Source organism: Lissotriton helveticus, chromosome 1_1, assembly GCF_964261635.1.
Source record: "Lissotriton helveticus chromosome 1_1, aLisHel1.1, whole genome shotgun sequence".
Classification (NCBI taxonomy): Eukaryota; Metazoa; Chordata; class Amphibia; order Caudata; family Salamandridae; genus Lissotriton; species Lissotriton helveticus.
Genome location: NC_136057.1, coordinates 1889037335 through 1889060522, shown reverse-complemented (window position 1 = coordinate 1889060522; position 23188 = coordinate 1889037335). Strand labels below are relative to the sequence as shown.

Below are 23188 nucleotides of genomic sequence, written 5' to 3'. Positions count from 1 at the left end.
GTCCCGGGAATCCTGTCCATGTGCCAGTACCCCCGGACCAACCCACATTACGTACACCTACTTTACCAGTCACGTTACCAGCAGCTGCACATTCAGTATTAATTGAAGATTCTAGTTCAGGAGGAGCAGGGGGAGGTATTCCTATCACCCCGCCTCAAACAAAGCGCCTGACACTAAGAGAAGCAGCATTACAGCGTACGCCAAAAGTGGCCACGTACGAAGCCCTCAAAAAGTACCTTACTGATTGTAGATATGATCCAGTGCCAGGCGAAGATCACATGATATTATATTCCGTACGTTTACGACGAGTTGCAAACTTTTTGACTACAATGCCAGATATGAAGGAACATTTAGACAGAATATATCATTTCATCCGAACAGGGGAGAAACCAGAAAGTATTCATGAAGCTATGGCACACCGGAAAGTGGAGATTCAAAGTATGATTTTGCAGTTTTTGATAAATTGTTTAATAAGAGAACAAGATCATCCTGATAAAAACAAAGACGAGATGAAGGTCCTGACAAGGTGGAGGGACAATATAGCAGACGGAAAACACAAGACACAGAATAGTATAGAAACCATGTACAGAAAGATTTGTAAAGAAATTCTAGACATACACGAGAAGGAGAAAGCAAGAGTAATAGCAGAGAAAGAGAATGACTCTTCAGACGAAGAAGTAGACAACGAGAATCCCACCAGAATAGCATATGTAGGTAGGACGAGACCTTCCGATAGACACACACGCCTAGATTACAAGAAAGTTTTTCCTCCTCCCGTACCAGAACAGTGTTCTCTTGAACAATTATTCCAGGCTACAGATAAAGTTCTGAAACTACGAATAGGTTATAGTGAGCTTAGTACCATGCATGAACAAGAACTAGCCCGGTCAGCAGTTCGATGGACTAGTGATTCTACCACATTTCCAGACGAAGTAGTGGCCCAAATGTTTCTGAAGCTGCCCCCAGCCGAGCAGCGACTGGTGGGTATGTATATGATCCAGCACCTCATTACTCTGTACGAGAGTCAGCATTCTGATCCAGGTCCATTATATAATGTATTGAACGAGTTACTACTAAACCGATGGAAAGGTCTAGGTACTGATTTAATTAGTGTCATTTTAGAACAACGACACAAATACAGAACGTTCCTGACTCCGCATTTTGTTCCTGTTTCACCCCCATTCTACATAGATAGACAGAATCCGTTGCGAGAAGTGCATCCTGTTAAGGGAACGGGGGGGTGAGCTCGAACGAGTATTTGTTTACACCCCTATAACGAAAATAGAATTACTCGAAATGAAGAAGTTAGTACCCTGTCACGATAAAGATCCAGCAGGGTTCCACCGAGAGTTAAAAGACATGCTCCGTATGGGAGAATACACATATCCTGATATCATTAAAATGTTAAAGGCCCTGTTGCCTGCGGGCATATATGAAAAACTTAAAGAAAAAGAATGGGAGGTGGGAGAGAAAAAGATTGACTGGACCGCATTAGAGAACGAAGATAAAACACGAGTTCCAGGTACTGGTCGTGGGGATAAAGCCAAAGAATTGCCCGAGTTGTTAATACAAGTCTTGCCAAGATTACTAGCCACGAAAAAGGAAGACTGGGATGCAATCTCAGCCTGTAAACAGAAACAAGACGAAGACACTAGTGATTTTTATTCCAGATTTGAGAAATGTTTCATTATTAATAGCGGTTTGAAAACAAGTAGTGAGTCGTATCCCCATCTTTTTGTTACTAAACTAGTTGAGAATTCTTTACCACCAGTTAAAAATCGAGTACTGAAAGTCGAGAGTACCTGGCAAGCTAATACTCCGTCCCAAATGCTACAAATGTTACAGTACCACCAGAACCGAATCAGAGAAGAGCAAGAACACGAAAGGAGACGTATGAAAGATACGAAAATGAAAGTACTAGTTGCACAGTCTGTTCCAGCAGATAGTCAGAAGAGGGGTACGAATCAGACAAGTCATCCTGCAGCTCCCGTTAAAGGGACATGCAATTACTGTAAACAGCCAGGTCATTACATAAACGAATGTGCCGTTCTGAAACACAAAATAGCTACTGGTAAGACGAAAGAGAGACCGCGTCTTCCTAGACAGGAACATGTTCCGCAGAATACGCAACCACCGCAGAACGCACAACAGACAGTTACAGTACCGCAGCCTATCGCTGCCACACAACACGTTACACAGCAGATGTACCAGTACGCACAGTCAGATTATCCAGAATATCAGCAGTATTCATGAAACAGCCTAGAGAGGGAGGTTGGCTTGCCTCTCATCGAAGTTCCTGTAGATCAAGAGGGTCCCTATGTACACAGTCAAGTATTAGGGAAAGACAGAAAATTTCTGATTGATACAGGGGCAAGTAGGACTACCATCAGTCATGACGAGGTTCCAGGGGCTCCACTCTCAGGCTCAAGAAATGTTTCCCTGGGATTTTCAGGAAAGCCTATTGTTAATGAAATATCGAAACCAGTTTCCCTAGAAGTTGGTCCATTGTCCCGGACTACAGACTTGTTACTTACGAAATCATGTCCAGAAAATTTACTTGGTATTAAAACATTGAAAGAATTAGGAGCTGTAATATGTTGTTCTCCGGAAGGAGTGAGATTGTTTTTACGTGATTTTAAAGGACATTATGTGTTAAGAGATTTTGATCCAAGATTATTGAACGTACCACAGCATTTATGGGCGCAAGGTCCAACTGATGTAGGTTGTATGCATATTACACCATATCGTGTCACTCTGAAGCAAGGTGTTGTATTACCCCGAATCCGACAATACAAGTTGCCACCTGAGGCTGTAGCAGCCTTATCGAAAATTATTGACGAGCTCATTGCTCAAGGAGTGGTTGTAGAAACTGACTCCAATGTATGTAATTCTCCTATCATTCCGATCCTTAAACGTACTGACCCAAATGCACCTCCAGTTTATCGACTAGTGATTGACCTTCGAGAACTTAATAAATGTATCATACCCCAGTACCCAGTGGTTCCAGACATTTCTTCCCTACTGACTGCCATTGATTCCGAAGCTACGTTCTTCACTGTTATTGATCTCAAGAACGCTTTCTTTAGCGTCCCCATCCATCCAGACAGCCAGTTCCTTTTCGGATTCTGTTTAAATGGAAGAAGCTATAAATTTACACGTGCACCTCAAGGGTTCACAGAAAGTCCTAGTATTTACAATCAAGCACTGAAAAGACAACTAGACAGTATTCACATGCCAACTGACACTGCCCTGATCCAGTATGTCGATGATCTATTGATCACAGCCCGTACAGAACGTGACTGCGAACGTGCGTCACTGACAGTCTTGTATTTCCTGGCAGACATGGGACACAAGGTGTCCCCTTCGAAACTGCAATTTTGTGTCCAGCAAGTGGTATACCTTGGACACTTACTGTCCAAGAGGGGTAGACAGTTGACACCTGACCGTATCCAGTTAATTGCACACCTTCCGCAGCCCAAGACACAGAAGGAGGTACGAGCTTTTATCGGCCTCACTTCTTACTGCAGACAATGGATCCCTCAGTACGCATATCTAGCCAAGCCACTGATACAGTTGACAACACAGGAGGCAGCGTCATCGACTGTCCTCCCTTGGACCCAGGAACATACACTTGTTTTCAATGAATTAAAGAAAGCTTTATGTCAAGCTCCCGTGCTAGCGACACCGAACTACAGTAAACCTTTTACGCTTTTTGTTACTGAACGCGATGGTACAGCATTATCTGTTCTCACACAAGATCAAGCAGGACAACACAAGCCTTGTGCTTATTTCTCTAGCACATTAGATCCAGTAGCCCAGGCTCTGCCTGCGTGCCTCAAATCAGTTGCAGCCACAGCTCTAGCTATCAGACAAAGTGATTCCATAGTGTTAGGACACTCCCTGACAGTACAGGTTCCACACTCTGTGGAAGTTCTTTTAAACCGAACACAGACTCAGCACTTGACAATTGCACGTTTAACAGGATATGAACTGACACTGTTTCAGCCACACATAGAAATCAGACGCTGCAACATATTAAATCCTGCTACACTGTTACCCTCGACTACCTCAAACCCTGCCACACATGATTGTGTGGAAGTTATTAACACCATGACGAAGCCAAGACAAGACTTGACGGACATTGCATTACCTGATCCAGACCTGACACTTTACGTGGATGGTTCATGTATGAGAACAAGTACAGGAGAGTTAGTTGCTGCATATGCAGTGACTACTGAAACTGAAGTTATAGAAACACATCGTATTGACACCCTGTCTGCTCAAGCAGCAGAGCTCATCGCTCTGACCCAAGCCTGTATACTAGCCAAGAACCTGAAAGTAAACATATATACAGATTCACGTTATGCATTCGGAGTCGTACACGACTTTGGAGTCCTCTGGCAAGAAAGAGGTTACATGACCTCTCATGGAGCCAAGATTCAGCATGGCCCCCTCATTTAAGCTCTGTTAGAAGCAATACATTTACCGACAGCTATAGCTATTATGAAGTGCAAAGCACATACGAAAGCCACTGACACCATTTCCCAGGGTAACGATCTGGCAGATCGAACAGCCAAGCTTACAGCTCAGACTCCAGACACTCCAGTTAACATAACAAAGACAGACGTTCCAGTCCCGACAACTTGTATGACAGTTAAGGACCCTACACAAGACGTACTAGACATACAGACACATGCTACCCCAGATGAAATCAAGAAATGGACCGAACAAGGAGGGGTCCAGACAGATCAAGGATGGTTGACGAAGGGAAAAGCCACATGGTTTCTCCCCGACTCTATGGTTCAAGCAATTATTAATACAGCACATAGTCCAGCACACTTAGGAGAAAAAGCCATGTTAGACAGCATCCAGAACCTTTGGTTTAACAAGCATTTACGAGCAGCAGCGAAGCAGAAAGTACGTACCTGCATGATCTGTTGTCAGTTCAATCCAGGTAGAGGTGTTCCCGTGGAACAATGTGGATTCCATCCTCCTGACCATCCTTTTGAAGTCCTCCAGATGGATTATATCCAGATGGATCGATGCCGAGGTTTCAAGTATGTCCTCGTAGTTGTATGCGCTTTGTCCAGATGGACAGAAGCATATCCAGTCCCAGATTACACTGCCGCGACCACTGCCAGGCAGTTGGTTCGTGAGTTCTTCCCTCGCTATGGTTTGCCCCGTGTAGTGTATTCAGACAACAGACAGCCATTCTCGTCCGAACTCATGAAACAAGTATCTCTTCTGTTAGGGTACCAGTGGAAATTCCATTGCGTACGACATCCCGAGGCAGCTGGCCTCGTAGAGAGACATAATCAAACTCTGAAAATACGAATTGCCAAGGTCTGTGCCGAGAAAGGTGTAGATTGGATGGTAGCCCTGCCGGTTGCCCTTTTCTACATGAGAATGGTCGCTCACTCCCGATCAGGTCTGTCACCGTTTGAAGTTGTGTTTGGTCGTCCCCCAAACATGTGGGGTACACCTATGCCTCGTAAAATAACCGATGTTGACAGTAATATGCTGACAGATTACCTAGCTTCCTTGATGTCTGCACTACTCTCTTGGCGTTCACAGGTCGCGGCTGCCTTTCCAGACAACACCCAGGTGAAACCGCACAAGGTCGTTCCAGGCGATCTTGTTTTGATCCGCAACTTCGATCGTTCTAGCCCCCTGGAGCCCCGCTGGAAGGAGCCGAAACTTGTTCTGATGACCACAAGGACCGCAGTGAAACTAGAAGGACGAAAGGGCTGGCTTCACTCCAGCCACATCAAGCGTTTTTATGGACTCCGTCCAAAGACTTTTCTCAAGGACTGCCCCGATACTGACTCTAAACTTCCTCTGTTAGAGAAAACTCCGCAGCAGGAGTATAAAATCAAACTGAGGGCTAGTAAGTCAGACAGCGTTTAATTGTTTAAGTCCCCCTCGGGTGAAGCGGTTAGACAGGTTCCTGACATGTATGAGATAGACCCACATAGTGAGAGAGATAGAAACTCCAAGAAAATACGTTACTATAAGAGTCTGCGAAGCAGATGCATTGTTACATTATTGTTTATGTTATTTCTGAGTCTTACGATCACAAGTATAAGTTATGTTTTACATGTATTTTTTCCTCCTCTTGATTCACATGTACATCTTTCCTCTAATGATACAGTAGAGCACACCTTTAGTGAACTACCCCCTCACGAGTTATCCTATCGACTTGCAATGCGCAACAATAATTTTATCCGCATGTTACACTATTCGCATCAGACCAGTAATGCCACTGATTGCTGGGTATGTGGTCGACTCTCCCCTTTCCAGACAGTGAAGGGAGTTCTGCCACTCTTTCCCTATCCGTTTTCACATAATGGTTCGTGTGGAGCATGGTTTACGTTGACATCATCCTTAGACGATAAGTCCCTTCTGAATAGAACATGCTTCCCAGACAAGGACGGTCTTTCCCATAGGACGGGGTTAGATCTCGAAAATGAAGTATATGATCTAGGTAATTTTTCCTCCAACCTCATGGTTTTGAATGTTCAGTCCGAGACCACTCCAGACTTACCTGCTATAACAGTTCTACCAGTGAAAGGCGAATTATGTGTTAGAAAGAATGGTTCAGTACACCTAGGACACAGTGATTGTACTACTGTGGTCGAGTATGGTGACAGTGGGAAGTCTACTTTCAAAGCTTCACGTCATTCCTATTTTGTATGTGGTCAGACCGCTTATGTACGTTTGCCCCTAGATTGGGATGGAACATGTTACATTGCCTTCCTACTGCCACCAGTTTTCCTAGCCCCATCCGATTATCACAGAAATTCACATCTAGTACACGTCAGACATAGAAGGGAGATCGAGTCCCCAATTGTCGATCAGACTGAAACTGCATTAGAACAGTATACAGATTTCAATAAAGGTTTCTTTTTCTTCATAGGTCCTGTTCAGAATAGTAAATTAATACGCAGGTTAACCAGAACCCTTGAAGCAGTAGTGAATGAGACTACTTCCGCTCTAGGTAACTTAACAGAAGAACAATCTGCTATGAGATTTGTCGTTCTTCAGAACCGCCTTGTTCTTGACGTCATACTGGCCGATAGGGGCGGAGCTTGTAGAGTCATCGGATCTAGTTGTTGCGTTTTCATTCCTAATAACGCACCGTCTGTGTATTCAGCAATAACTCAACTTCATAAAATAGCCCATCAGCTACACCAGAATCCAGGCACCTAGACTTGGTCCGGTTGGCTCTGGAATATAATATCTGCCTGGGGATGGAAAGTACTGTCATTCCTAGGAATAGTAGTAATGATCATATTCAGTTGCTGTCTCTGTTTACAATGTGGCCCTGCGATTTGCGGCTTGTGCGCTACCTCTTGTATTCCAAGTTCAAAGTCCCATTCCCGAAAGATAAGAGACGAGCAAATGATGCTGTATGAACAGATAGATGGTATCATGAATATTGATGTTTCCTGAAAGGAAACGTAGGGAACAAGGAGGGAATGAGGAAAATTGAATTTTGCCCTGTCATGTGTCCCTACGTGTTTCCCATCATATGTTATATGTGCATGATCAATATGCATATTTACCCCTTTGACCGAATCAAGACGCATTTACAGTTGCGTCCAACGTTAGTATGTTAGTTATCCAGTCCCTCTTGAAAGCAACAAGTATTAGGCCTATGTTGCAAACGTCTTTACATTGTGCACGTTAAAACATCGAGACGCACCCGTTTCTAGGCCTCACAGGGCCCGGACACCAGATTCAAGCCTCAAGTCTCCTGAACCATTCCGAGGAGCGATGCAGCCCCTCCCGCATTCCTGACCCTTCACTTACTTCCTGCCAAGCAACGCGGTGCCCGGCCTGGCCTGCCTGCCAAGAATATGTTATGCCTACAGTTATCAGTTCAGCTCTCCGGTTTCACATTCCTAGCTAACGAACCTCATAAACATCTCCATCTACAGTCTAGTCTTCCTGTCTCCATGCAAGTAATTTACTGAATTAATATCCATAGAAGATTCATAGCACGCGCAATACATAAAGAAATATATGCACGCACTAGCCTTAGTGACAAGTAGCCTTTGCCCTGATGACTTTTAGATTCAAGCAACATGTACTCCAAACACCAGATATCAGATATGCTATAGGTACAGGTCGTTCTGACATCCCAGACTTTAGTCTCCTCTTCTAGTGCTAGAAGTCAGAGCCCCCAGCTCTCCCCAGTTACACGTCATGGCCCGTTTGCGCGCACCACTAGGTTAAAGGTTCCAGCTGCCCAGGTAGCCCCCTCCATGTACCCACCCACTTATGACACTTCTGTGACGTCTACATCACACACCTCCGTGCACGCCCTGTGCACTCCTTCTTTTCACGCCCATATGTTCCTATCTTTCATTTGTCACTTGTTACGCCTACTGTATTCAATGCAATTATACTGTTTTACTATATATACTGTATGATGTTAATGAGATGGGGCAGCTGCCATTCCATGCCATTCCCTTTCCTTGTGTCTGTCCCTTCCTGAACCTTTGCAGGTGATGGAACCCGATGGTCCATTGGCTCGAGCCATCTGATTAAAGCCTATATGACTCAGACACCCCGGATTTTGCCTCTTATTTATTGAGCTATCCTTTTTGATTAATGCATAGAAAAATAGTACCGGTAATTATTTATTTATTTACCACATAACAAATACTCATGTGAGCATGCATCGCATTTCTACACCTGAGCGCATGCTCAGGTAATGGTAATTTCACAAAGGATGGGGCGGCAGTGACATGCCACGGCAAAGCAACGTGTGACGTCACCCGCCAGGTAGCTGTGTGGCGGGACGAAAGGGAAGCCCTTTAAAAAACACAATGTGCTCTGGCTTTCCCTTTCTTCTTAGACCAGCACAGCAGAAAGGAAGACAGACATAAAATTCCACCAGCAAGCAACAAGCAGATTAGGCATCAGCGCCAGGGTCAATCCGATTGAGGACAGGGCCTGACTGGTTACCGGTCAGTTTGGAATGCTGCCGAGCTGGGGGCTGATTTCACTGCGGTGGGGGCTGATTTTGTTCATGGAGACCTGCGTGTGCTTCGAAATAATTGAAGCAAAACGAGTTTCGTTCAGCACACGCAGGTCTCCATGAACGAAATCAGCCCCCAGCTCAGCAGCATTCCAAACTGCCCGGTAGCCAGTCCGGCCCTGATTGAGGACCCCAAAGGAGCTTTCTGTCACTCCATAGGTGAGTGCCCTGTGCACAGTCCTAATCTCCTCGTGCCTAAAAAACAATGAATGTGCCTGTGTGCACTGCAGGGGCGGATGCAGCGCTACCTTCCAGGCTTCCACTCCATGCAGGATGCTGCAGCTGGGGCGGGAGGAGAGCAGGTGGATGGCTGTCTACCGTCCTTTGCTGGATGAAGTGTTTTAATTAACAAGCATTTGCAATGCAATAGGTCTCGTATTTGCGAGACTTTAAGCTACTGGCATTGTAAATGACAAGGCCTTTTATTGATCGGTTTTCAAAACCAACACATAGCTAAAAGGTTTGTCGTTTACAATGCCAGTAGCTCAAAGTCTCGAAAATGCAAGACCTATTACATTGCAAATGCTTGTTTAAACACTCCCAATAATGTGTTCAGACCACAAACATACTAGGATCCCAAAACGCAAAATAGATACTGAAAACGAACAAATTAATTTACTTCTTTTAAAATGCATTTACAAATTCCATTTCTTTCATCTTTACACAAGATCACACAGTGCTTTCGTGTTTTAATAATCCCGGAGTTACCATCTCAAGGTGAGAAGACGGAAACCAAACTCTGTTGCAAGAATGTAGCAGCCAGGCTACTTGTCACTTTAATCTCAAAGATGTTATGTTGTGCAATAAAGAATTCTGAAGTCGACAAAGTTAATAGACCCTAAGCACTGTAAACTGCCCCAGATCACCATATGTGAAAGTGACGCCAAGACTCAAATGGTAGTACTTTGAAATTGGTTGTTTTGTACTATGAAATTGCTGCGGTCGGTGGAAAAAAAAAAAGAACATTTCTTATCGAACTGAATTTGTACAAAGTTGTTCTAATGTGCTCCAATCTATACTACTATTATAAAGCAAGAACTTTGAACCTTTGAGGCGGGTAAACTCGGGAACCACAGCGCCAATCCACACACCCGATACATCATTGTAATCGTCAGGGTATGCAGATGGACATAGGCTATATAAACTATAAAAATATGCGTTATTTAAAAAATGTACCTTAAAAAAAAAAAGTAGTCCCTTTGAAGTAGCGCCGGCCGCGACCTGTGTGCTGACGTCAGGAGCGCGGGGGGGAGCGGAATCCAGGAGCGGCGGACAGAGTGTGGGGGAGGAGCGGTGACGAGCGGCGGACAGGCGGTGAGGACCGGTGGACAGGCGGGAGGAGCGGTGACGAGCGGCGAGGAGCAGCAGAGCGGTGAACTGAGGAGCGCGGGGGAGGAGCGGCGGCTCAGGTAAGGCTCCGGGGGACCCACGGACAATGTCGGGCAGGCGGGGGTCGGGGCAGGCGGGGGACAGGGTTGGCGGGAGCCCGGGCTGCTGGACAATGTCGGGCGGTTGGGGTCCCGGGCTGCTGGACAATGTAGGGGCGGGCGGGGGTCGGGGAAGCCTGATTGCTCCCGGACAAGGTCGGGACGGGCTGCTAGTACTAATATACTAAAGATAGAGCCCAAAGCTTTGAGGCGGGTAATCTCAGGAACCACAGCACCAATCACAACACCCAATACAGCGTTGGAAAGGGCAGTTGCAGCAGAAGGACATAGGCTATGCAGACGCCCACCATATACATTTAAAAGATAAAAGAACTGTGCCAGAAAATAGTCCCTTGCGGGCGTGTCTGCGTTGTGCTGTGGGCGTGTGCTCGGGGCGTGACAACGCTGGGGGAGTGTGGTATGTTCCGCCCTTCATGCCATGTCTCATATCGTGTGCTGTGGGCGTGTGCTGGGGGCGTGGGCGTGTGCGGGGTGCGGGATTACGGAAAGAAAAGCGAGCGTTGTGCCCAATATTTCATTGTTTTTTCTTCCCAGGTTCTGTACATTCCAGCTCCGGGTGTCCACCCTGCTCCCTTTAAATACCCCTGCACCCCATAATCATAACCCACCCGTACTCCTTAAAATACCCCAACACCCTTAAACACTAACCCATCTTAACCCTATAAATATACCCTGTACCCCAAAACCCAAACCTATCTCTAAACCCTAAAAATACCCCTGTACCCCAAACCCCAAACCTAGCCCTGAACCCTATAAATATCCCTGTACCTCAAAACCCAAACCTACCCCTGAACCCTAAAAATACCCCTGTACCCCAAATCCCAAACCTAGCCCTGAACCCTAAAAATACCCCTGTACCCCAAAACCCAAACCTACCCCTGAACCATAAAATTAACCCTGTACCTCAAAACCCAAACCTACCCCTGAACCCTAAAATACCCCTGTACCCCAAACCTAGCCCTGAACCCTAAAAATACCCCTGTACACCAAAACCCAAACCTAGCCCTGTACCCTTAAAATACCCCTGTACCCCAAAACCCAAACCTACCCCTGAATCCTAAAAATATCCCTACACCCCAAAACCCAAACCTAGCCCTGAACCCTAAAAATACCCCTGTACCCCAAAACCCAAACCTAGCCCTGAACCCTTAAAATACCCCATTACACCAAAACCCAAACCTACCCCTGAACCCTAAAAATACCCCTATACCCTAAAACCCAAACCTAGCCCTGAACCCTAAAAATACCCCTGTACCGCAAAACCCATACCTATCCCTAATCCCTAAAACTACCCCTGTACCCCATAACCCAAAACTATATCTGAACCCTTAAAATACCCAAACACCCCAAAACATATACCTCAGTACCCCAAAACATATACCCCTATACCAATACTTACCTTATCCATACATAAAAAAAAACATGCTTTTACCATTCATGCATTTACAACGAATTTTGTTGTAAATGTATGCGTGGTAAAAGAATATAAAATGTAATGCCATGCGTTATAATGGCATTGCGGAGTCATGGTACTTTCGTAATAAAAGTATGCGGAGTGATGGTATGCGGAAAGAATGTTGCGGAATAATGGGTGTTTACTCTCCCCCGGTAAGTACATTGGTGGCACGGCGGCCCACATCTCCAGCAACATACTCATATTTTTTCACCACCGATTTGAAAAATGTACAGGTCTCTCTCATTGATGGCCAGCACCGACATACACTTTTAGACACACCTCCCGCCACAAGTTCTAGAATTGCGAACTTTAGAGCTGAGGAGCTACGTTCGAATCTCGGCATCAGCTCAACATCCTGTGATTCCAGGAAAATCGCTTTGTCTCCCCGTGCCTACCACAAATGAATGTGTTCTTCTGTAATGTAAATTGTGCTCATGCCATGTTGTCGAGTTCACTCTATATAATATTGCAAGGAAAAGTAAAGTAGGGAAACTCGAGTTCACACACTACTGAACGCGCACTCTTAAGTGCATCAGCAGTGCACTGTGAATCGGAGCGTTTCACAGGCCTGTGACAGATAAGAAATGCTTTCAAAACGAAATCCTACAAAACAATGTACTACTGGCCGGCAGCAATTCATACCCGGACAACTTCGGGACGGGCTGCTAGTTTAATTATAAAGTCATGCTTGCACAGCTACACACAATTTCTCAAAAACGGTGTGTCATTGAAGTTTACGGCAGTATACACTCCTTAATAAGAGATAATGTTTAAGTTCATAAACAAAAAATCAAACAACCTTGAAACCATTTAATGAACATGTGATAAAGAAAAAATAAAACAACCTTGAAACCATTTAATGCACACGTGTCTTTGTTACAAAAAAATATGCCCTTAAATAAAGTAACTGGTGACCATGTAAAGCGCTTCAAAGTCCTCTGGTTGTGTGTCTGCCGCTGTGAGAAGGTCATAGCCATGTGTAAAGAGTGCGCAAACTCTTTAATACAAGCATTTGTAATGTAATAGGTCTTGCATTTATGCGAGACCTATTGCATTATAAATGGAAGGCATCACGGACAATGGGGGGGACATCACGGACATCGGGAGGGGGCGGGGGAGTGAAATGCCCGGACAACGGGAGGGGGCGGGGGAGTGAAAGGCACGGACAATGGGAGGGGGAGTGAAAGGCACGGGCAACGGGATGGGTCGGGGGGAGTGAAAGGCACGTACAACTGGAGGGGGCGGGGGAGAGTAAAAGGCATGGACAACGGGAGGGGGGAGGGGGAGAGAAAGGCACCGACAACGGAAGGGAGGGCGTGGGGGAGTGAAAGGCATTGACAATGAAAGGTGGTGCGGGGGTGTGAAAGGCATGGACAATGGGAGGGGGCGGAGGAGTGAAAGGCATGGACAACGCGCACGGACATCAGGAGGGAGGACAGAGGTGGAGTAAAAGGCATGGGCAACGCAGGATAACAGTAGGGGAGTGAGAGGCATGGACAACGGGAGGGGGGGGGAGTGAAATGCACGGACAACGGGAGGAAGCGCCGGATGGGGCAGGAAAAGAATTCAGCAAAGCACATCCTGCATGCAGCAGGAGAAACTCATTAACTAAAATAGTGCTCACAGTCTAAATTAACACCTACCATGTAACACTCGAATTAAAGGGCCCGGTCGCCCTGGGAGGTGACAAATGGAGAGGAGCCGGTACTAAGAAGGGACTAACAAGCCAAGCGACAAATCAGAAGCCAGCATTTAGTACGGACAATGTCATAAGCCAATGGCAAACATGGGCGGAGAGTGGGTGGAGCTTCTACTTCGTACTTCGGACCTTCTACTCTGTACTCCTCTACAATAAGCCTCGCAGAGCAGCCAATTCGCGCTGGCTCTAGGCTCGACCTAAAAAGTGGTACTCACTAATTGTGTTTACTCTTGGTCTCGTGGGACTGTCCAACTGAAATGGGTTTTTTCTTGGCCTGTCATGTCAGTGTTCTGTTTCTGATGACTATATGGATGGATTTGACCAACTTCTACAAGCCCATGATGGGAAGTGTTACAGCAGTTAAGATGCTTTCATGGGTGTCTAAATATTGTCAAGGAGGCTGCTGAGCAGAGGGTTGCCTCCATTCAGGTGGGTGAGGACCAGGGCTCCGACTGAAACTGACATTTGGAAGGAAGGGTTTCTAGAGGCAGATCTCTTACCATACTAGGACCGGCCGATATCCAGTTACCTGTCACAGATGCAGAAATGACTAGATCCCCCAAACTGTGGATGTTACTGACATCCTGCAATAATCACAAACAGGGAAATACGGGTTTTTTTCTGCATGTCAAAGACTGTTTGCATTGAGAGAGGGACACATACAGCCATCCCTACACTTCTTTTTAAAGTAAACTGTAGCAAATTGAAGTACCTTTCCAGGGACAATAATTGCAGTTTTCAACTATTTAAAGTAAAACCATCTATTTTAGACGTGGTTTCTCCTTCATTGGCTACCTTCTTCTGGATGCACTCCAATTTGGGAGTTCTACACCGACAGAGTGCCACTACTGTGTTGTGACAAAAGCATATTATGAAAACTGAATTGCCATCCTTGTTAAATTAGTGATTTGGCAAAGTGCTACACAGACTACTGTAAATATTGTCCCAATAATGTAGCTGTCATTTCAGATGTGGCCAGAGGGCTAGACCCTTCAGGCCATACAGGGAGCCTAAAAATCACCCACACCACTACAGGCCAGGACACATTTGCCCGCACTGGAAGGAGGGAGCAGGCAGAGAAGTCAAAAGAAGGAAGGATCATGGTTCGCTGGGGAATCACAGGCATGTCTTTCCTGCTACAATGCTGTGGAGGTATCCAGGAGTGTAAGATTTTGAGCAGTACAAAGATATGAATGAGAAGTGACAAATGTCTGCCCCTCCCCAAATGTGGTGGTGGTGGTGGCCTAGTGGTTGGAGCAGGCGCAGGTGTTGCACTTTCCACTACAGCAGCTTAGAAATCGGTAGGGTTCCACACTATGAGGTGCACCAGACTGGTCACCAGTTGACACAACAGCTGGCTGTATCTGGTATTCATGAAAAAAAGTAGGCCACACAGTGGGAGTGGGAGCAGGCGCGCAACACCCATTGGGCTCACGGGGCTTCAGCCCCCCCCGTCGTGTGTGTCAGCCTGGGCTGACACAGCTTTGCGAGCTGGGGCTGGTGAGCATCTTGCAGCCGCACCCGAGTAGTTAACAGGTCTTTAAAATACCATTTACTTGTAAATGAGGCTTTTGAGAAAGAAAACCCGACGCAGACCTGCTCACATATTGCAGCTCTCTGCCTCTTTTACAATTAGGAAATGACGTTGGTTAGGCACGCTCTGCCATAAAAGTGGACTTGTACATTTGGTGAGCTAAACGCACAGTGACGATTTCCTCCTTGAATATGCAGCACATCTTGGTAAATATTTGATGGCGCTTTGGTTTCACTATAGTAGAAGGGCTGACATAGTTTCCTTCGGTAACTGTTTTGTCTTTGGGGCATTTTAATTGGAAGACGCGGGGGATAAGGTGTAAATAAATGACAGTATAATCTGTGCTGTGCCTGCCATAACATCACATGAGCGCAGGAATGTAAAACTTGCAATCTTAGTGGCTGTACTAGATGAGGCAAAGCTTTTGCATTCATATTATATGTGAAGTGTTTGAAGTGTTAACCGTGACATAATATTGGGAGTAAGAATAGCTCTTGTTTGCAGTCAGAGTGCTGCCACATGGGAATTATGGAATGCATTTCTGTATTTATTTTTCAATTTACTGAAGCATGAACCAGGCCCTGTTAGGCATCAGAGCTCTACTACCATTTACACAAGATGACATCATTGTGCATTGGGGGCCTGTTTCTTGCTGTTGTTGTGCCCAGGCAGTTAAGTGTTCGAAAATAAAACTGCAACATCAAGGCCGCTTTTAGATGTCTGGGTCTAGATAGAACGTCATAGGCAGGAGCCGGTGAATTGCCATCAGCGTCACCATAAGTGACACAACATATCTGAGGAGTGTCTGTAGCAGTGAGACATTATTCACTGAGATGATGGGGGTCCATGTCCTGTACCTCAGTCGTGCACATCCAAGTTCACGAGGAGTGGACACGGTAGCAGTGGAATAGTAACATTTCTGAGTCTTCCACAAAGTGCTCAAACATTTCCCGCTCTAACAACACGGAGGGACTGCTCTTCTATAGCACACACTGCATATTAAGTCACATCTCGGCCATTCTTATTTGTATAATAAAATATTTAAGAAAACATTGGTTGAGAAAAGCGACGTATTGATCTGTTAAAGGTTTTCGTAGTGCGCCCTGATGGGTTCGGCCTGGCTCGCTGACTGGTATGTGTGATGTATTCACAAGGCCCCGTGGCAGCAGAAGGATCCTCGTATGTCACCTGAACATAATATAAGGACATTGGCATTGAAAGAGATCTCTCCCTGTAGGAGAAATTGACAAGTTAGCAGGGCTCATACATTGCCCTGCTTCTTCTCCCTTATGCTACGACTATCTACAGCACTCCAATGCCTTACTAAATAAATGCACAAAACAGAAGAGCTTTAAAATGAACTAAACAAGGAGTTCATGATATGATGTTCTCCTTTCGCATAAGGGGTCAGGTCATTCCATATTGTGATTGAATGTGGTATCTCTCGCTGCTTGAATCCTGCCTGCCTATCAGGCCACTTCTCACACATGCACTTCTACAAAGGGGACTCTTTGTGCGGGTCTTATGTGGGTCCATAACACCAAAATATGTGTTTTTAGTGCCTTCTTAAAGCAAGTCAAGTTGGACGGATAGCTCAGCAATTCTCGGAGAGAGTCCAGATCTTACTGACCGAGTTGATTGGCACTGTCACTCTCCTCAGAGTGTATACATGTATACATAGAGCAGTCAAGTTTGAATAGGATTCCATCTTATAACTGGTAACCAGTGAAGGGATTTAGAGCTGCTGCTGTACCATGATCGCTTCTACCCAACGCTGAGACAGGTGAGACATTCTGGGCCATCTGCAACTGATTGAGCCGTGAAGCTGGAGGGCCATTGTAGATGCAGTTATATTAATGCAGTCTCAAGTTAATAACAGCCCCCTCCACTTCAAGGCAGAAGAGAGTGAGTTCATGAAGTGTCTCACCTTTGCTTGTTGGTGGCAGCAACTCTTAATTACAAGCCCTTGCTTACCTAGAGGCATGATCTGCGTCACATTTTGGCCTTAGATACTGTCTGTCTTTTGCACACTGACTGTTGGGGAAGTTACGAGGAGGGTGGCTCTCTCCTTGGTTCCAATTAGGATTATAAATGTCTGGGGATAGATGTAATTCACAAAGAATTCACAGCTTTAATGTTCCTTAGTACTAATATACTACATATTTAGGTGCTTTTATTACGCAGAATGCAGTAGTATATGAACCCATATTTCACAGGGATTGCCATTGAATATAGATTTCATCATCAAAATGATATCCCCCAAACCACTCTGCGGAGCTTTACATTGTGAAGAATATTGAGAGTATGTGGCTTGGAGGACCACATTATGCAGCAAGGTTATCTAATTTGTGTCTAAAAAATTGCAATTTAGGTGGCACATTATATATATATTTTTTAATCTTTAGAGTTTTATATAGCATAAACTAGACCCGAGACATCGAGTATCAGAGCGCTTTACATGAGCACCAGTTTTGTTACAGATGTACACATTCATTTTTGTTAGGTACTGGGAGATAAGGTGATTTGCCCAGAATCACAGGATGTTGAGCATCGTTGCTGAGACTTGAACCCGGTTCCCCAGGTCCAAGGTCCACCGCTCTAGCTGCAAGGCTACATCATCATTAGCTAGAAGCAACATTCTTTGTTAATTCTAAAGAATAGGTAGTAAAATTATATGGCAACTGTGGTAAATCTATAATTATGTGGTAAACCCTGCAGCCATTGTATCACATAAATCCGAGGTCCCTCACCATTGCCCACTGTTATATCAACAATTTATTCATGCAAATACATAAAACCTAAACATTTTAAACAGGGTTTTCAAGCTAACTACCCAACACAAAGATGTAATATAAAACTACATAACACTAATGTGTAATATGTAGCCATCTCTGGGCTCTCTCCAGGCGTGCAATGCCCATTGGTCTCAAGGGGCGCCAGCCCCTCCCCCTGTTGTGTGTGTCAGCCCCGCTGAGACAGATCCCGGGCACAAACACAGCCACACCCGAGTACTTCACAGGTCTTTAAAAGACCATTTGCTTGTTAATGAGGCTTTGTTGTTTTTTCACCCCTTTTTAGAGAGCCCCTGCATCTCCACTCTGCATACTGCTGGAAGAATTAGCCCCACCCGAAATTTTTTCTTAGCCCCCCCCCGAAATTTGTCTCTAGTTGCGCCTCTGAGTGGGAGCACCAAGGACCCCACAGCACCCAAGAGGGGAAGCCAAGCCTAGGACCTCAGGAGAATGAGCAGACCTAAGAGAAGCTTTGAGCATCAAAGGGTACAAGGTGCTTCCCATATCAGAAACAGTGGCTACGGCAGGCCTGCTGACCATCATCATCTACAGTGACCCCGTGCTCATATGAACATGGTTATATGTGCCTCCTTCCCTTCACTAGCCCCTCAGAATTTTGGACTAGATTTTGCTGAGTGGCACAGTTTCTGAAAGAGCATGAAAGTATGAAATATTATTGCTCTGTTGTGAGACCCCAGATGACTTGCTTTTCCCAGGATCGTTAGAATGACGGCGGGCTGCTTCCTTCCACCCAATGCGGGTCAGAGTTGCATTTTACGATGTAGTATTTTTTCTTGTAATTAATTACCTGTTGTAGTGGAGTTATGCTGGGGCCTGCTCTCTTCTCATACGTCAGACACACTCTGTATGCTGACCTTTGACCTTTAATCCATAAATTTGCCTTTCTATCCCTACTGGGCGTTTGAATGTGTGGCTTTACTACTGCAATCCTGAGTTGTAATTGTGTTTTTTTTGTTTCAGGGGCACAGCTCACAAGCCTAATACTGCACTGTCTGCTCCTACTACCAACACTTTTCTTTCTTCTTCACTCCATTCCTCCCATCTCCCCAGCTCTGAAGCTTAAAGACATTGACAAATTTCTTTGCATGTAAAATCCATACCCTTACTGAGGGTACATAGGGGGGAATTAGCAGAGGGTAGAGATGCAGTGCACTGAGGGCGCAGAAGCAAAGGGCTGAGATGCAGTACCGTGAGGGTTCAGAAGAGAGATTTCAGAGGGTACAGGAGAACACATGGACAGTGGCACTGGATGGTGCAGGCGGAACAGATCGAAGAGCACTGGAGGAATCAGGTATAAAGAAAATAATGAGAGAGGGGCACTCATTGGCAGATGGGTAGGTTACTTAGGGGCATAGAGGCAGGGCACAAGAGTTTGCAGAAGAGTATTAGGGAATATAGATCAGTGATGAAATCAGAGGTACTCTTTACTTACTCTTGCACTCTTTCTCAGGTACATCTCTTAATACTCTCCTCCCTTTCACCTAGTATTTATTCAACACATTCTCTCAGGTACCGTATGCCCTTCACTCTCTTGTCTTTCATCAAAGGATGTACTCCATTTTCAGGTTGTCTGCCACACCTGACAGATATTTTGCACCCCATGCAGGCAACTTCAATCTCTGCTGTGTACCATCCACTCCCACCACGGATAACCTTCAATTACTTTAACAATCCTTTTATTCCCCTCAGGTACACTTCTCCAAATAGAATGCCTCCTCTCATTTACAGTTCCCAACCACCTGAGTCTGAAACTTCCATGTGCCAGCCATCTTACCTAAGCACCTTCTTTAAGGTGTGGGCATGGGAAACACCCAAATGTGAACACCCCAAAAAATGTATCTCAATAACCTGGCTACAGAATTGATGATTCTGAAACAGTGTCAAACCTCAATTTCATGAGGCAACGTGTCCCCAATTTAAAGGCACCTCCACACACACCAAAAATACAATGGATCCAGTAAAAACCTAATCAATAATTAAGTCCTAGATCAGCATAATATGTTTAAAAGATTTATTAAAGACATTCAAACATTACGAGGGGGTCAGGCATAAAGGCTGTCAGTAAATACTGCATTACAGGATAGTGAAAAGTCAGAATTATTCCAAGTCCTAAATTAGCGGCAAAATAATCCAGTGTTGCAGTTTAAAAATCACTCAATAGTGAGGTGATACTGCCTCTTTTCTTGATGCGTAATTGTTTTCTTTGATGCACAATTATCTTTTCTTGATGCAAACCCTATGGCATAATTCGGTCCGCCTCTGTCTCATAACTCTAGAGTTAAAGAACCTCATATCTATAAGCAATCTGGAATGCTCTTGTTAATGCAATGCCATATTATAGGAACAGGACCATTGATTTTTCAATAAAAAAAAGTCTCTGCACCTTTTAATGTTTTTTTTTAATATACAGGTGCCTCTAACAAAAAAGGAAACCTGATAGTTACCTTTCAACAGTCTGTCAACTAGTACAATTTAACATATGCAAGGGCACCAACAATACATTACAGATTGAAGTAATTTGTCATCATTTGCACCCAAAAAAATTATTGAGCCCTTTAAATGTTTTTCATTGGCCCCGCCCATAGTCCCGCCTCTGGCCCTGCCTCCTTGCCACGCGCCCAGCTCATCCTGATGAGTACCTGTACTTTTTTCCATTTAAAAAACTACCTGTTCTATAGGAAGCAATGTAGCCCTCTGAATAGTAAGTCAGTGACAGCCGGCGAGAGCTGAGCTACCCAGGGCTTTAAGTGGGCTGAAGAAACTGGGGGGTCTCTAAAAGAAGTGTGGAGGATGCAGTGAAGGGCATGGCTTAAAACACGTTAGCTAAAAATGTGTGCTTAGCACAGTGTGCTGCCTGATTGCCATTTTGCTGCTTCTGTGATTGAATCCAGATATATAATACAAAAAGTAATATTACCTACAACGTGCTAGGGCTATTGATGTTGTCACTGGCTGTTAGTTGAATAAGATAGATAAGCAACAACTATGGCTTTGTTGCATATAATATTGAAAATACTTCAGTTCTGAAAAGATGAGACTGTACAAGAACTGAAACGAGTCTTTTTGAAGTTATCTCAAGAAGAGTGGTATTGCTGCAGTGCTGAGTTGTATTTTTTTTTCACCCGAGGGTGAGGGCAAAAATGAACAGCCTGGTTTAGAGCCGTTTCGGCACCTGCTTTTTAGAACTGCCGGTGCTGTGTCCCGGCTAGACCCGGCCCACTTAAAGCCCTGGAGCTACTTCTCTTTTATATGGAACGAAGTCGTAAGGTGTGTGAAGCACTGTGCTGATAACCCGTGCAGATGCAGAGCAACCTATTGTGATACAGATAAGACGCAGTGACGACGGTCGGCTGCTACTGTGCTACATCGCTCATAGTAACTCCCGAGAGGGCAGGAGGAGGGCAGAGCTCTCGTGTTAGCGCTGGAAAATTCTCTGCAGACCACTGCTGCCCCTCAGTATACAAAACGTTCAGTACAGACAGCAGCGGGGCTCACTCCGCTACAAAAAACATGGCCAGATTCCTGTGTCTAGTTCGAAACTTTCATCCACAGCGACTCTGTGCTTCCCCCTTTTACTACGGCAGTTTAATTTCAAATGCAAAGAGCTGCAGGTGCCATAATACGAAGCAGCAGAAGCTAAAAAACAGAAGAAAAAAACACACAGAGAACTGTCTAAATAAAAACATGAAGCAGTAACTGCCTAAAATTATTACGTTCCCTCACATTCCTTCTCCAGAATCCTTGGATACCCAATTTGGCAGCTACCTACATTTATTCAAATGTATCACCTCAACCACCAACGTTGCCAAGGGAACCCATATCACCTGTGTGACACCTTAAATCAGCCCTAGTTTTTGCCAACAGCAATTTGCATTCTGGAACTAGTGTTTTTTTTATTTTTACATTAAGCATAGGCTTGAAAAACCAAGCCTGGGAAGTGTTTCTGGCTAAAAACCCGACTACCCAAACGTGTCACACATCACCGGGCAATTAATTGACAGGTAAAGAAGACCACCGATGTACAATACCACTCAACATCTGCCCAAACTCATGACGCACTCCGCCGGAAATCTTCATCTAAGCTGTATTCTCAAAAGGAGTTCTAACTCTAGTCCATTTTTCTCTCACCAAACATTCCCTCCCGCATAAAAGTGTTCATCTTGAACTGAAATGCAAAATAAACCGACAGATGCCTTGAAATTGATTCTCAGAGGCCCCCCTGCTTAGAATTACAAGATAGATCCAGGTTATTGGAATGCGCCTTTTTTTCCAGTCCTATGTTTTTCCTTTAACAAACTAATGCATTCTGGAAGTTGTGGTTTTTGATCTTTTCAATCGCATCAATTGAACTAAAGCTTTGTAGAATGACTGGCCATAGGAGTCTGGTGGGAGGACTAGTCAAATGGCACTTCAAGCTCCAGGCTCAAAGAAGCCCTTCATTCCCAAATGAAGTCATTACTTACTTTGCCTTTGGCTCGTTCCACAGTAGCCGGTCTTCCAGTTCTGGAAGAGTTCCTCTTCCCAGGGCCTCCTTGCGCGAAAGAGTGGATACTTTACAGAAGTGAGGCATGGATTTAAAACAAACCAGACAAATCCTGTATTTGAATTTCAGGGATTAGCTATTAACAAGCCTTATCCGGGAAGGAAGCCAGCTCCATAGGGGTATCTGCCTGCTGTTGGGTTTGAGCCAAGCTGCTGTGTTCGCGTTCAGTTCTTTCTACTTTGCTCAGAGTCCACGGCTACTGCTTACTGGGTAGAAAAGGCACTGTATCCACAACAGAACGGCCCCAGTGGAGAATTAGGGGGCATGGGAAACAACACAAATAGGCAGGAAAGCCCGAGAAAACCCTCTCACACAGTAGTGCATCAAGTTCAACTCGTAAACTTGTTGTGTCTCCCATAACCATTTCGAGCTGGATTCGGACATATTCTCTTTAAAACGCACACATCTGATTCTCTCCTGTATGCAAACGCAGGCACACCCACTTAAGTACCGTGACCTTGCTGCGTTCTATTTACTCAACATCACAATTGTATGTCCACAGCAAAGCATCCATGCACCTACCCATGTTGAATTGAAGGAAAATGGAAATATTTGTACTTGTGTATGTTCCCTCCACCTGCTCTTAGAAACGTTCTCCAGTATCACAACCAGTTCTGCTGTTTGGGTGATTCGAAGATAATTCAAATTC

General features: G+C 45.0%; 1 protein-coding gene across 2 annotated transcripts in view; it reads right to left on the bottom strand.

Moving 5' to 3' along the window:
• LOC144754549 (dimethylaniline monooxygenase [N-oxide-forming] 2-like) overlaps positions 1–22553 on the bottom strand; it is a 449605-nt gene extending 427052 nt beyond the window's left edge. Inside the window, exon 1 of one of the 2 annotated variants that reach the window (XR_013594744.1) lies at positions 22460–22553. The gene's annotated coding sequence lies outside the window, so the exon portion shown is untranslated. The remainder of the gene's footprint in view (positions 1–22459) is intronic. The other variant, XM_078642484.1, reaches the window with a different exon arrangement.
• Between the last annotated feature and the right edge of the window lie 635 nt (positions 22554–23188).